General features: G+C 47.3%; 1 pseudogene; it reads right to left on the minus strand.

Annotated features, from left to right (window-relative positions):
* Positions 1-13,978: 13,978 nt before the first annotated feature.
* Positions 13,979-15,030, minus strand: LOC141258024 (annexin A5 pseudogene; annotated as a pseudogene).
* Positions 15,031-15,282: the final 252 nt, after the last annotated feature.

A 15,282-nucleotide genomic window follows, 5' to 3' on the forward strand; every position in this document is an offset into this window, starting at 1 on the left:
TACCACCAGGAGGCGGCGCCCATGTCGGCAGGGCCTGTGGGAGCTGATGCGCAGGCTTTGAGCAATGACCCGGCTCCAGACCTGCACCATCAGGTCCAAGAGCTAGCTAAAAGCGTTGCTGCGCTAACCCGAACTGTGCAGTCTTTACAGGTTTCTACTCCAGGGAAGATCCAGCTGGCATCCGGACCGGAGGACATCCCGTGGCGTCGACCAAGGAGGACCCCACCGGCCAGAGGAAGACCCAGCGACCGATACAACGAGGACGGACGACCCATCTGCCGCCGCTGTAATCAACCCGGACATATGGCAAGGTACTGTCCTTTAAACTGGCACAACCTAAGGTAGAGGGCCAACCCCTAGGAAAAAGATCATCAGGCCCATCGAACTGGCGCGACAAATATGTGGGAGGACGTCCAGTCTTGCCTGTGGTACTGGATGGCATTCCTATGAGTGCCCTACTGGACACCGGGTCACAGGTCACCACCATCCCGTACGTGCTCTTCAAGCAGTACTGGAATGACTCGGATATTACCCGCTACCCTGACGACGACTTGAGTATCATCGCCAGCAATGGTCAGCCCGTGCCACAGATCGGATTTAAAGAGGTGACCATTAAAATTGGTAGAGTTGAACTGGCAGCACAGGGACTGATCATTGTAGACATTGACAAACACGAGAGTCACCCAAAGATAACTCTAGGAACTAATGTAATTGAAAATTGTCTTGCAGAGGTGATTTTCCTTTTACAGCAGGTTGCCAAGAACGCCAGCTCCGGCGAGCAGCGAGTGCTCCAAAAAGAGATCCGGGCACTGATGCGACGGCAACAGGTGGAACTCTCCGGCGGTGAGATTGGTAGCGTGAGAATGTGTGACCCTTTCCCTATTGCCATGCCCCCAAAAAGTGAAATGATGATTTGGTGCCGGGCAGCTATTGGTCTGAGAGGTAGAGATTACCAGGCAATGGTAGAACCAGTTTACTCAGACAGTAGGCCCACCATCTTGACAGCACGGGGGGTGGTTAATGTACGCCATGGGAGGGTGCCCGTTCGCATAATCAATATCGGGAAGAGGGAAGTGTACCTGCCCCGGTATGCCACGCTAGCCAAATTATATACCATTAACCAAAATGCTATACAATCTGTGGAACCCTTGCCTCCATCTCACCCGGAGGAAGGTAACGGCTCTAAGAAAACAATGGAGGACTGGTGTCAGCAACTACATTTGGGTACTGACTCCACTCCCTCACACCAGAAACAGGGAGTCTATCGGGTGGTTCAAGAGTACGAGAGAGTGTTTAGTAAACACCCGTTAGACTTCGGGCGAGTCAAGGGGGTAGAACACCACATCCCCACGGGAGACCATCCTCCCATAAAAGAGAGGTATCGACCCGTACCCCCTGCACACTACCAACACGCCAAGGGGATGCTTAGAGACATGAAGGAGGCTGGGGTGATCAGGGATAGCTGTAGCCCCTGGGCAGCTCCACTAGTCTTAGTCAAAAAGAAAGACAACACCATGAGGATGTGTGTAGATTACCGGAAAATCAACCGCATCACACACAAGGATGCGTACCCCTTACCAAGGATAGAGGAGTCTTTGGCTGCTTTAAGATCTGCTAACTTCTTCTCTACCTTGGATCTCACTAGTGGGTACTGGCAGGTTCCTGTAGCAGAGGCGGACCGGGAGAAGACCGCATTCACCACCCCGATGGGACTTAGCGAGTTTACCTGCATGCCGTTCGGACTCTGCAACGCACCAGGAACCTTCCAACGATTAATGGAGTGCTGTCTGGGCCACAGAAACTTCGAGACGGTCCTGTTGTACCTGGACGATGTCATCGTATATTCTAAGACTTATGAGGACCACCTGAAACACCTGGCGGAAGTGTTCGAAGCTCTGGCAAGCTACGGCCTAAAGGTGAAACCCTCCAAGTGTCACCTCCTGAAACCAAAGGTGCAGTACCTGGGACACGTGGTGAGCGCTGACGGAGTGGCTCCCGACCCTGATAAGATCACCGCAATTAAGGAATGGCCAAGTCCCTCCAGTGTAAAGGAAGTGCGGCAGTTCCTCGGGTTGGTAGGCTACTACCGCAGGTTCATCCCCGGTTTCACCAAAAAGGCAGCTCCTATGCAGGACCTCCTGATAGGCCAGTCCCGGAAGGCCAAGAACCAGAAGCCGCCCTTCAGATGGGAGAAGTTGGAAGAAGAGTCCTTCCGCCAGCTGAAGATGGCCCTCACGGGGGATGAAATCCTGGCGTACCCGGATTACAGCCAGCCCTTTATCCTCTACACCGACGCAAGTAACATCGGGCTAGGAGCCGTGCTGTCCCAGATCCAGCAGGGGAAAGAGCGAGTAATCGCTTACGCCAGCCGAAAACTGCGACCCACCGAAAGAAACCCTGAGAATTACAGCTCATTTAAGCTAGAGTTCCTGGCAGTGGTGTGGGCAGTCACCGAACGCTTTAAGCACTACCTCGCTTCTTCCCGGTTCGTCGTGTACACGGATAACAACCCGTTGACACACCTGGACACGGCAAGACTCGGTGCCCTAGAGCAGAGATGGATGGCCCGCCTGTCCAACTACGAGTTCACCATCAAATACCGGGCAGGACGCTCCAATACCAACGCGGACGCCCTGTCCAGGATGCCAAACCTACCGGACGTAGGAGAAGATCCAGAGGGACTGGAAGAAGTCGAACTACCCGCGTTTCACCGTCATGGGACTATCCAGTATTCCCATCGGGTAAGGAGTAAGCAAGGCGCTACGCTTAACCCCTTACCTCACTACAACTGGGCGGAAACGCAAGACAGTGACCCTGCTGTCCAGCTGGTGAAGGAGATGCTGACTCAGCCAGAGGCTCGCCTTGACCCAGACGCTCCGGAGGAAGCCAAGCAACTGTGGGCAGAAAAGAGTAGACTGTTCCTTTACAAGGGGAAGTTGTGCCGCAGGATGGTTAACTCCCGGACGCATGAACTAATCTGGCAAGTAGTGGTGCCACGACGAGACGCAGCCATGGTGATGGAGGCATACCACGATGGAGCTGGGCATTTCGGATGGAAGAAGCTGGAGTTCCTGCTGCGCGGGCGGTTCCATTGGGTAGGCATGAGGGGAACCATCGAGAGGTGGTGCAGAGACTGTGGCCCGTGCAACCTGAGGAGGAAGGACCGTGCCAGCCAGAAGACTCCCCTGCAGTCCATCGTCACCCGGCAGCCGTTGGAACTGGTAGCCTTGGATCATGTAAAACTGACCCCAAGCAGAAGTGGCTACGTCTACGCGTTAACCATCGTGGATCATTACTCCCGGTTCTTGGTTGTCGTCCCCGTCAAGGACTTAACGGCTCAAACAGCAGCTAGAGCCTTCCAGCAGCACTTCTGCCGTCCACACGGGTACCCGGACCAAGTGCTGACGGACCAGGGACCTGCCTTTGAAGCGGAGGTCTTCCAGGAATTCTGCAATCTGTATGGCTGCCGGAAGATAAGGACGACACCCTATCATCCGCAAACTAATGGACTTTGTGAGAAAATGAACCAGGTGGTAATGGATCTTCTGAAAACGTTGCCCCTGGAAGAACGCAGTCTGTGGCCTGAGAAGCTGCCCGATCTGGTGGACCTATACAACCACATCCCGGTAGGTTCCACCAACTGTACCCCGGCTTACCTAATGAGGGCGAGACCTGGTAAGTTACCTGTTGACCTGGAAATGGGAGTCCTGACACCCGAGGACACTTCACCAGAAGCAGACTGGGACACAGAGAGGCAGCAGCAGTACCGGAAAGTACAGGAGAGCGTGGAGCGAAGTCTCTGTCAGGCTAGGGAGAGACAAGAGAAAACTTACAACCAGTATGCTCCCGCTGTTCCCCTGGTGCCCGGAGAGCAGGTCTTGAAGAGGAAAAGACGGCTCCACAAGTTGGACGACCAGTGGGAGAAGGACCCGTACACCGTACTGCCCTCAAGCCACGAGAACCCGAAGGTCTGTACCATCAGTAAAGACGGAGGGGAGACCACAGCCATTGTATCCCGGGATCACCTGAAGAAGTGTCCTGAACAGCTACGGAACCCTGAAGAGGAACAAGAAGACCATCGACCTGTAGAGGAAAGGGAAGATATGGTTAGTACTGTGCTCGGAGACTTCCCTCGGTCTTGGACTCAAGTCAATGGTGCAGTTGTGGTACCCGTACTCACCTTCCTCCAACCAGCATCCCAAGCACCTACGGAGCAACAGGTAGAGCTGGAAGAACAGCCGGTCCAGGAGGCAGAAGACCCCACACCAGCAGACCAGGAGGATCAACCCTCTGCTTGCAGTGAGCCTGCCATATCCCTAGTGAGCCAAAGGGCCCGTAGACCGCTGCCCAGTTTACCCTTAACAGCTCCTACACCCTGTAGTTCAGGGCCAGACAGTCAGCTCCGTAGGTCCACTAGGGCCACTAGAGGCCAGTTACCCGCACGTTGGAGGATTTGAAGTGTATAAATTGTTTTATTTGTGGTTACCTGTTTTTCTTGTTGCTTGTGTATAATTATGTGTTTCTAGTTGTTTATAGGAGTCTTTGGTGGATTTACCGGGAATCCTGTGTACATAGTTGGAGCGTAACCGAGGACGGACTAAAGACTGTTAAGGACTCGGGGCAGGACAGACCCCTACCTGGTTACGTCTCCCTGTTTTGGTGAAATGGACACCTTGCTTTCTTCAAAGACTGCACCCGGTTACGGACATGCCGTGACCACCTTTATGTGTTTCTTTATTGTATTGTTATTGTTATATCTTGTTATGTTTTTCTAAAATATGTTTAGTCCCGGAGTACTAAATTTCACTAGGGGGGAATGTGGCACCCCAGGGATCTGGTTTCCACAGTAACAGCAATGTTATGTCTGAGAGCAGGTGGGAGGTCTCTTGGTCAGGAATCCTATGCATGCCACACCTCCTGCCCAGTCCTGGGAGGGGAAGAACTTCCCCTATATAAACCTAGGGCTGAGTCAGGGTTAGTGAGTAGAGAAGAAGTAGAGACAGAGAAAAGAAGCAAATATAGGAACAGAACATCAGGAGCTCTGTGGGAGCAGTGTTACAAGGAGTCAGGGGCTGGCAGCTGCAGAGCTCGCCCTGACTGAGAAGATTTCTTACCGGACCCGGAGTCCGAGGCTGTGGGGACTAACTCCTACCCAGCAGCAGAATCCGTCAGGCAGGGGATTCCAGGTCCTCTGGCCAAGAAACCCGAAGGCCCCGAGTCACCGGCCATACGGGTGAGCACCACACGGTACACTCAGGGACGTGGGCTACTTATACCCGCCTCTAGCAAGGTAGCCAGAAGAGTACAGTTAGTCTGGGAGGCCTACAACTCCGCCTGGCCAGGGGAGATCCCATCTGCTCAAGGACTGACCAGGCCCCAATCGCTAGCCAGTACTCCGGGAGGGTCTATCTTTGTCACCAGTAAAGACCCTGAACTACACCGTACCGTCTCCGAGTGGTTCCTGCTACCCCCATCATCCACGTCGGCTGCCCTGAGGCCATACCCCTCCCGTTGGGGGTTATACTATCACGCTGCACAATCCTACCACCGGCCTCAGCGGTCTGCCCTGCAGCAGCAGCTCCTTAGCTGTACTCAACGGGTGGCGTAGTCGTCCAACATCTACCGCTGATACATCGCCGCTCAGTTTGACTCCCTGGGCACGGACCGGGTCACCGCCACGAGACTACAACCCTCAACAGATCCGGCTCCGGGTAAGCTCCCGCGTGCGCAACGCAGCGCGACACAGGCCCAGGGGCGCGTCATAAGTGTTCGGCATCTTGATCTTGAGGCAGGGGTTGGTGATTTTTGGGCGAAGGATGGTGTGCACCTGAACGATATTGGGATTGATTTATGGGCATTATCTATACAGGAGGGGATTGAGAGGGCTTTGGCAGTGTTGGGGCGCTCACGAGCCTGAGGTGGTCAGGGCTGTTCGTTTGTGGCGGGGGGTGGGGTTCTTGGAGTTGGCACAGAAGTGTCGGTGGGAAAGTTATTGGAAATTTACAGGCAGTGGCTTGATTAAGCGAGGTGATCTGGCATTTGGTTTTTGGGGCTCTGGACGGGGTTTTACCCTGGGAGCTTTTGGTGCCCTTGAGCTGGTGATGGACGGCTGAGGGTAATACGGTGGTTCGATTTTGGTTTAGTTATGCCAGATCTAATTTTTAACTCCAAGAACCCTCCCTTCTTATTTATTTGAATAATAATGTTTATATGTTAATGTTGTTTGTTAATAAAGTGGCCGCTGTGGCCAAATTTATCCAAAGAAATTACAGGTGCAGTGTTTTTATTGGTTAAGGTACTTGAGGTCGGTAAGATGGGGAGGGGTCTTACGGAACTATGGAACCCGGGTTGGCCGTACACGGTCATGCCGATTAAGCCTTTGGATGATAAAGTTTGGAGCCAGGACACCCTTATATGAATGATGAGATATCATATTACTAACATTAGCAATTAATCAAGACTTTATGCCGATCTTGATGAAGGGTTTGCTGGAGTTAGATGCCCCAAATTCATTAAGAGATGTGCGCCTCTTTCAGCTGTCGTGCACCCCTGCAAGAAATATACTTCACTCATAGACTGGAGTAGGTTTCTGGAGCAATTTATAAGTTAAATGAGTTTATTTGGTCATGCCGCCTCCTGACCAAGCTCCAAGCACTTTTTTGAAAGGTTGGCGGGGCTGACCTGGACTGGAGTAAAATCGCCATCATTTTAAAAAATTTGCAATATTTCGAACAGTTATACGCCACAACTCTGTCAAAAACAGTTTCACATTTTCCCAAACACGCTGGGAGTCACAGTTTTGCAACAGCTGAAAAGCCCCAGGTCAGAAACCACTGATTAAATAACGGTAAGGATAAGTCCATCAGCAAATCTGTACAGACCCTGCTCAAGTTTCACGATCAGAAGGAGCTAAGAATTTTAGCAGAACCTGTTGCCACACCCTGTAGAAGAAAATGATATGATATAATTTCATTTCCAATGATTCAGGCAGTGCAGAGGGAATTACAGGACTGATTCATATCTATGGTGAGAACTGATCGTTCTAATGCCAGCCATGAAATGATTTCCACTTAGAAGACAGATGAAGTAAGTGTCAAAATCATTTTAGCCAGCGGTGCCCTGTCATAATCTCTCTTAAAATAAGTCACAGCAGAAGTGAAAAATGGTTCAATTCCAAAAACCAGAAGGTATTTCAAGAAATGATTGTAACCTGTATTGTAAGTCTGTCCTGCCCGTCACTTGACATGATATCTCACAAGCGCTGCCATTCTTACATTTCTCAGTACTGTTGTGTGAATGCGCAGGCTGCTCATTTTGTCACTGTCATCAGAAGTTGATATCTGCTGGGAAAACACTGCTGGTTATTACAGATCTTGGATGTGAGCAGCACTGTAATCATCTGGATACTGAAAAAAATCCTCCCTGCAGAATCCTCCTTTAGCATTTACAGTATGTACAGCTCTTCTTCACTACTCCACATGGTGCATGCATGTGAATGTCCCTGGGTTGCTTGTTTTTCAGATCATCAACCAATGAATATCAGAATTTAAAAAAAGATTGTTGGATACTGTCAAGTCCATTTTAACCACTGGAGACAATTTGTACAATGGTTAACCCGGAATTTCCTGTCTTTGGGGTAACCATTGTGTTTGTGTTTTCTACCATTGTACTTATCCTCTACTTCATTTTTTAAAGGGAATCTGTCACCTGGTTTTTGCTACCCCTTCTGACAGCAGCGTCAGAGACCCAAATTCTAGCAATGTGTCACTTACAAGACTGTTTAGTGTCATTTTGATAAAATCACTGTTTTATCTGCTAAAGAACTAGCAGTTCTCTAAATGTTGAGCCCTACCAAATAAATGAAAAGAAAAACGAGTGGTCATCATTACTTTTAGAAATGAAGGTCAGTCAGTGCGAAAAATTGGGCAAACTTTGAAAGTGTCCCTAAGTGCAGTTACAAAAACCATCAAGTGCTACAAAGAAATTGGCTCACATGAGGCCCGTCCCAGAAAAGGAAGACCAAGAGTCACCTCTGCTTCTGAGGATAAGTTTATCCGAGTCACCAGCCTCAGAAATCGCAGGTTAACAGCAGCTCAGATTAGAGACCAGGTCAATGCCACACAGAGTTCTAGCAGCAGACACATCTCTACAACAACTGTTAAGAGGAGACTTTGTGCAGCGGGCCTTCATGGTAAAATAGCTGCTAGGAAACCACTGCTAAGGACAGGCAACAAGCAGAAGAGACTTGTTTGGGCTAAAGAACACAAGGAATGGACATTAGACCAGTGGAAATCTGTGCTTTGGTCTGATGAGTCCAAATTTGAGATCTTTGGTTCCAACCACCGTGTCTTTGTGTGACGCAGAAAAGGTGAACGGATGGACTCTACATGCCTGGTTCCCACCGTGAAGCATGGAGGAGGAGGTGTGATGGTGTGGGGGTGCTTTGCTGGTGACATTGTTGGGGATTTATTCAAAATTGAAGGCATACTGAACCAGCATGGCTACCACAGCATCTTGCAGCGGCATGCTATTCCATCCGGTTTGCGTTTAGTTGGACCATCATTTATTTTTCAACAGGACAATGACCCCAAACACACCTCCAGGCTGTGTAAGGGCTATTTGACCAAGAAGGAGAGTGATGGGGTGCTACGCCAGATGACCTGGCCTCCACAGTCACCAGACCTGAACCCAATCGAGATGGTTTGGGGTGAGCTGGACCGCAGCGTGAAGGCAAAAGGGCCAACAAGTGCTAAGCATCTCTGGGAACTCCTTCAAGATTGTTGGAAGACCATTTCTGGTGACTACCTGTTGAAGCTCATCAAGAGAATGCCAAGAGTGTGCAAAGCAGTCATCAAAGCAACAGGTGGCTACTTTGAAGAACCTGGAATATAAGACATATTTTCAGTTGTTTCACACTTTTCTGTTAAGTATATAATTCCACATGTGTTAATTCATAGTTTTGATGCCTTCAGTGTGAATGTACAATTTTAAAAGTCATGAAAATACAGAAAAATCTTTAAATGAGTAGGTGTGTCCAAACTTTTGGTCTGTACTGTATGTGCAATGTGTAAGAGCATGTTCACATTGTGACCATTTAACAAACAAAACCTAGGATAAAAAACAAAATGAGAATATATCCTGTAGTAAGTACCGTAAATAAGTTAATAGTAATTGTACATGTGAATAACATAGGATACTTAACACTATTTTGATCAAAAAAGCGTAAAAGCTGTCCCACCGTGACAAGGTGTACCCCAATCGGGATGGTCCTATCCTCTGGTATTAAAACCTCAGCTTGTTTCAGCAGACCTCAATGTAAATGAGGCAGAGAAGGATCAGGGCTCGACTGCAGACACCTGGCCATGGGAAGCTATATAGATGCCTAGCTCAAAAGAAGGAGCCACACTCCTGTTTGTACAAAGTACAAGAAACTACAGCAAAACCAAAGAAATGAGCCAGAGCATAAGTTGGTATACGTGCAATGTATTGGAGCACGTTCACAGTTCTAATTAATATTAGAGGATATGACTGTCTTCATTGGGTACACCTTGTCATGGTGGGATGGGTTTTACGTTTTTTGGTCAAAATAGTGTTAATTAAGTACAATATATTATTTACATGTATTATTGTTATTTACTTATTTACTTACTATAGGGCGTATTCTCATATTCTTTTTATCTTATGTGTTAAATTTTGAGCTCTAAATAACCCCACTCACAGCACTGATTGGCAGCTTTCTGTGTTCACTGTGCATAGCCAGAAATCTGGCAATCATTGGTGGGGTTGGGGTTATACAGAGCTCAGGAATACTACCTTGACTACCCCGTTTGTCTACCCTTGTTGTCTATAGAGTTTAGTGGAGTTTGACTAGTGCTCATCTCCTCCCATCCCTAGCCTTTGCCATTCGCCTGGGAAAGACAGGGCGAGGCACGCGTGCGGCGATTGCTGAAGAGCCAATATAGGGACAGTAGCTGAGTCAGGGTGACACTAGACCAGACTAGGATGTCTCCACTTCCCCTTTTCTCTAGTGTCTGGGCTCCCTTTCCCTCTTCCCTCTGTGTTGCACTAAGTCTTTCCCACATCTGGCGTGACAGATTCCTTTTAATATTGCCTTATCTAAAAGGAAGAGTAAATAAAAGGGTTGGGCTCATTTTACCAACTTCAACACTTAGGCACTGTTCGTACCTTTTCGTAATGGAGCCATGACAGGTATACATCAGTTATTTGACTAATCCTGGTGGACAATAACTGGTTGAAGAAAAGAAAGTCAAAAGTCAGCAATAAATAATAAAACATCACTCACAGCAGTTACAAGTAATAGTATAGTTCAGCCATCACTGGACAACAATAACATTCCTTACTAAGCAAGGAGAACTGCTGAGACTCCAGATCCTTTGGCGTTAGGATCATGAAAAGTAAAGTTAGCTGTTTTTCCTGTTGTGATAATTTTTTAAAAAATATTTTCATATATCCTTGAGTGAAAGAAACCATGTTCTAATGAGAATTCATCCTCCCAATGTAAGATTAAGTTGCAGATCAGCCAAAAATAATCAGCTATGTCGTCTGTAGCATGATGGCCCACTGTGTTCAAAATATAATTGAAAAGGAAATTACAATTCTAAAAAAAATATTTAAGAAAAAAATGTTTCACTATCTACTTTCAATAAGTAAAAAAAAATATCCTGTAGCTCAGTGACTCATTATTTTCATTTTTTCCAATGCCCAATGGTTCAATGTACATTTTATAACTACAGAACTGGCAAATGAAGCTGGCAGCAAAATTATTGGCCTCGAAATTACCCTTCTACATGGTTCTTCTAAAGTCCAGTGTGTTCACTTTATGATCTATTCAAACAATGCTTTTGTTGAAGGGAAATTAATTATGAAAATGTATTTTGCAATTTTTTGCTGTACACAAAGCAAGAAATGTTGCACATACTTAGTCACTTTGTGGCTGCTTTCACCATCACTGTTCAGTATTACGTTATGATTGTATATTTCTAAGTGTGATCTGTCTCTGGTCAGCAGAACACATGGAAGATGGCACATTAAAGAAAATATTTTCTCATGAGGTTTAATATTTTAGTTTAAATATTAAAGAGTTCTACCTATCTTCATGAATGGGGTATTAGCAGGTACAATTGTGACCAATAGTTTTGAGACAGACACAAATATTTGTTTTTCACAAAGTTTGCTCCTTCAGTGTTTTTAGATCTTTTAGTCGGATGTTTCTCTGGCTACTGAAGTACAATTTCATAAGTTGTTTTTTTTTACTTTTATTGAGAAATACATCAAGTGTGTATAAAGACTCAATATTTACAGCGTTGATGGTTATATTCATGATTTCTGCCCTTCGCCCTGGCAGCTGGGTATCAGCTTCTGGGCCAAATCCTGACCGATGACAACCCATTCTTGTCCAATCAGTGTCTGGAGTTTATCGCAATTTTTGTGTTTTTGTTTGTCCTCACGCTTTTTTGAGATTGACCACAGGTTCTGAATGGGATTGAGATCTCGGGAGTTTCCTGACCATAGACCCAAAATTTCAATGTTTTGTTCACCAAGCCACTTAAGCAGGGCCGGCGTCAGCACCCGACGCACCCGGGCAAATGCCGGGGCCCTGAGCAGGCAGAGGGGCCCACTGGCGGTCGCGCACCCCGCTGGGCTATGGGCGGAGGAGAGCGGTGTCAGCGCCCGCCCTTCTCCGCCGCTTGCTCAGGGCCCCGGCAGGCGGATACTTACCTCTCCCCGTGCCTCCGCAGATCAGCTGTCTTCCTGCTCTGCGCTCCCTGTGACGTCTCAGGTCAGAGGGCGCGGTGACGTCTTTACACCGCGCCCTCCCCTGAGCCTTCACATGGAGCGCTGAGCGGGAAGACGCCGACAACGCTGGAGTTCGGACCCGAGCAGCGGGCAGCAGGTAGCAGGTGAGGAGAAGGGAGGTGAGTATTTGATTTTTTTTTCTAATGTATGGAGGCATGGGGAAGTATAAAGAGAAGGGGGGGGGTGGCATCCTCCATGGAGCATTATAAAGAGAGGGGGGGACATCCTGCATGGGGCATTATAAAGAGGGGGGGTGACATCCTGCATGGGGCATTATAAGGTGGGGAACAGCCTGCATGGGGCATTATAAAGGGGGGGAGGCAGCCTGCATAGTGCATTATGTGGGGGGAACAGCCTGCATGGAGCATTATAAGGGGGGGGGCAGCCTGTATGGGGCATTATGTGGGGGGTAACAGCCTACATGAAGCATTAAAAGGGGGGGGCCTGTATGGGGCATTATGTGGGGGGTAACAGCCTGCATGGAGCATTATAAGGGGGGGACAGCCTGTATGGGGCATTATGTGGGGGGGTAACAGCCTGCATGCAGCATTATATGGGGGCCAGTATCCTGTATGGAGCGTTATAAGGGGACCGGTATCCTGTATGGAGCGTTATAAGGGGACCGGTATCCTGTATGGAGCGTTATATGGGGGCCAGTATCCTGTATGGAGTTTTATAAGGGGACCAGTATCCTGTATGGAGCGTTATATGGGGGCCAGTATCCTGTATGGAGCTTTATAAGGGGACCAGTATCCTGTATGGAGCGTTATATGGGGGCCAGTATCCTGTATGGAGTTTTATAAGGGGACCAGTATCCTGTATGGAGCGTTATATGGGGGCCAGTATCCTGTATGGAGCTTTATAAGGGGACCAGTATCCTGTATGAAGCCTTATATGGGGGCCAGTATTCTGTATGGAGCCTTATATGGGGGCCAGTATTCCGCATGGAGCCTTATATGGGGGTCAGTATTCCGCATGGAGCCTTATATGGGGGCCAGTATTCCATATGGGGCCTTATATGGGGGCCAGTATTCCTTATGGGGCCTTATATGGGGGCCAGTATTCCGTATGGGGCCTTATATGGGGGCCAGTATTCCGTATGAAGCGTTATATGGGGGCCAGTATTCCGTATGGAGCCTTATATGGGGGCCAGTATTCTGTGTGGAGCGATTCACCGGTTTCTGAGCTATTGTGGAATTTATATATATATATATATATATATATATATATATATATAATTTCTCCGCCGTATCTCTGCATCATGAATCGTGGTATGTGTTAAAGGGGCCCACTGAGACTCTTTCGCCCGGGGCCCAGAAAAACCTGGAGCCGGCCCTGCACTTAAGGTATCACTTTTGCCTTGTGACATGGTCTCTATGATGCAGGAAAAAAGTATAAACAAATTGCTCCTAGGGTTGGTAGAGAAACCTGGCTTTTGGAGTAAGTTCTGACACCATTCTTTCAGGTGAAATAAAAAGTCTGAAGTACAGGGATTGGACTGGGGTAAAGTTATTTTCCCTTATGAAGTCTCTTATGAATGACTGACCAGAGAAGAAAAGGTGATCACTGCCATTAGTCCTGTGTGATGCCAATAATAAAGTATCCTGAGACCATTCATGTGTTGGAGTCTTTTTATCCAAGGGAGTGGGCTCACAATTTTGCCTTTTATCACTGCCATGAATAAAGAATGGTGACTGCACATTCTCCAAGAGAAACTTCTTCTAACGAAACAGGAGTAATTTGGTGATGAACTAAGCTTTTTCTAGCATGAAGGAGACCATGTTACAAGGCGCAAGTGGCTTGGTGAACAAAGCATTGACATTTTGAGTTCATGGCCAGGAAAATCTCTAGATTTCAATCCCTTTTAGAACCTCTCGTCAATCCTCAAAAAGCGGGTGAACAAGCAAAAACACAGAAATTGTGATGAACTCCAAGCACTGATTGGGCAAGAATGGGCGGGCATCAGTCAGGATTTCGCCCCAAAAGCCGATATATCCAGCTGCCAAGATGAATTGCAAAGGTCTTGAGAAATAAGGGTCAACACTGTAAATATGGAGGCTTTGCATAAACTTGATGTATTTTTAAATAAAAGTTTACAAATTTATGAAATGCTTATAATTGTAGTTCAATAGCCATAGAAATATCTGACGAAAAGATATTACTCATCGTCCCCACCACATACAAGGAGGAGAGTGTTCCTGTAGTCTCCAGATGTGTCACCCCTAATTGCCTAGTGCAGAGATTTCCCGAAATTCTTACGGTACTCCTTCCTGATGTCAAGCAAATCTATTTCACTCCTGGAAACCATAACTCTGACCAGAGTGGAATTATCAGTGCCAGATCCCTTTACTGCATTATTCAAAGTTTCTGCAAGGTACGCAGGGACGCTTCGGACACACTTCGCTATGGCAAGAAGAAGGTTTTCTAGGTTACCAGATGTTTCCCGGCCAATGCTCTCTTCAATCTGAAACCCAGAGATGGTCATGTACTTATCAAATGCTTTCCTTAGGTGGGCAATGCTGCGTGTTCCCAATATTGTGATGAACTTTTCTTCATCTGTACCCCACTTAAGTTCACCAGCTTGAAATAAATCCTGAGCGTCCTTCTCAACGAGATCATCATTAACTTTGGAGTCAGGGTCCCTGTTAGCCTGGACAAGAACCACCAACATTCTCTGAAAGTAACCAGATGTATCTCCAGTGATGCTGTCCTCCAGTTCACGTTCATACTCTTCTTTGTAAACTTTTTTGATGTGACAGATTTCAGCTGGAGTTCTGGAAGCAAGAATTTCAATGAGCACTTTCTCATCAATGCCAGCACCCTTGATAGCATGTCGGAGTTCATACGCATCATACAGATTGGATGGAGTCATTAGTGCAACTATCACATTCTCAAGTTTCCCAGTAAGTTCGGATTTCAGGTCATCAACAAGATCCCTGCCAAATAAAGTCTTAAAAGCAACACCAATTTGTTGACGCTGATCATTGCTTCTTGATGTAAGAATTTTCATAATTGTGTCTTCATCTGTACCCAATCCCTTCATAGCTTTGCGGAGAGTCTCTGCATCATCAATGGCTTTGAAGCTACTGAAATCCTTTATGGTTCCTCTTGTGGACTTTGCCATTTTACTTCGGATGGGTTTTCCGGAGTGTGGTTTATGGCAAGAAACAAGCAAGGAGATGCTGAGGAGCCGAGCTGCAGAAAGCAAAGGAGAGCCAGAGCTGCCACACCCTGAGCACTGAGTGTAAAAACACTGAAGCGACAAGCAAGCAGTTTGAAAACCAAAATTTGTGACAGTCTCAAAAACTTTTGGCCACGACTGTAGGGCTTGTAAATACAACCAATTTTGCTATTTACTGCTTTTTCAAATTTTCTGCCGTTCACATCGTCGAAGGGGCTCTTGATGTGTATCCTTAGTCATTTGTGGCCTGACTTAAATTTCACAATGACTAAGGATACACATCA

Source organism: Phyllobates terribilis, unplaced genomic scaffold, assembly GCF_046119375.1.
Source record: "Phyllobates terribilis strain yellow unplaced genomic scaffold, ASM4611937v1 Scaffold_3__8_contigs__length_932513732, whole genome shotgun sequence".
Classification (NCBI taxonomy): domain Eukaryota; kingdom Metazoa; phylum Chordata; class Amphibia; order Anura; family Dendrobatidae; genus Phyllobates; species Phyllobates terribilis.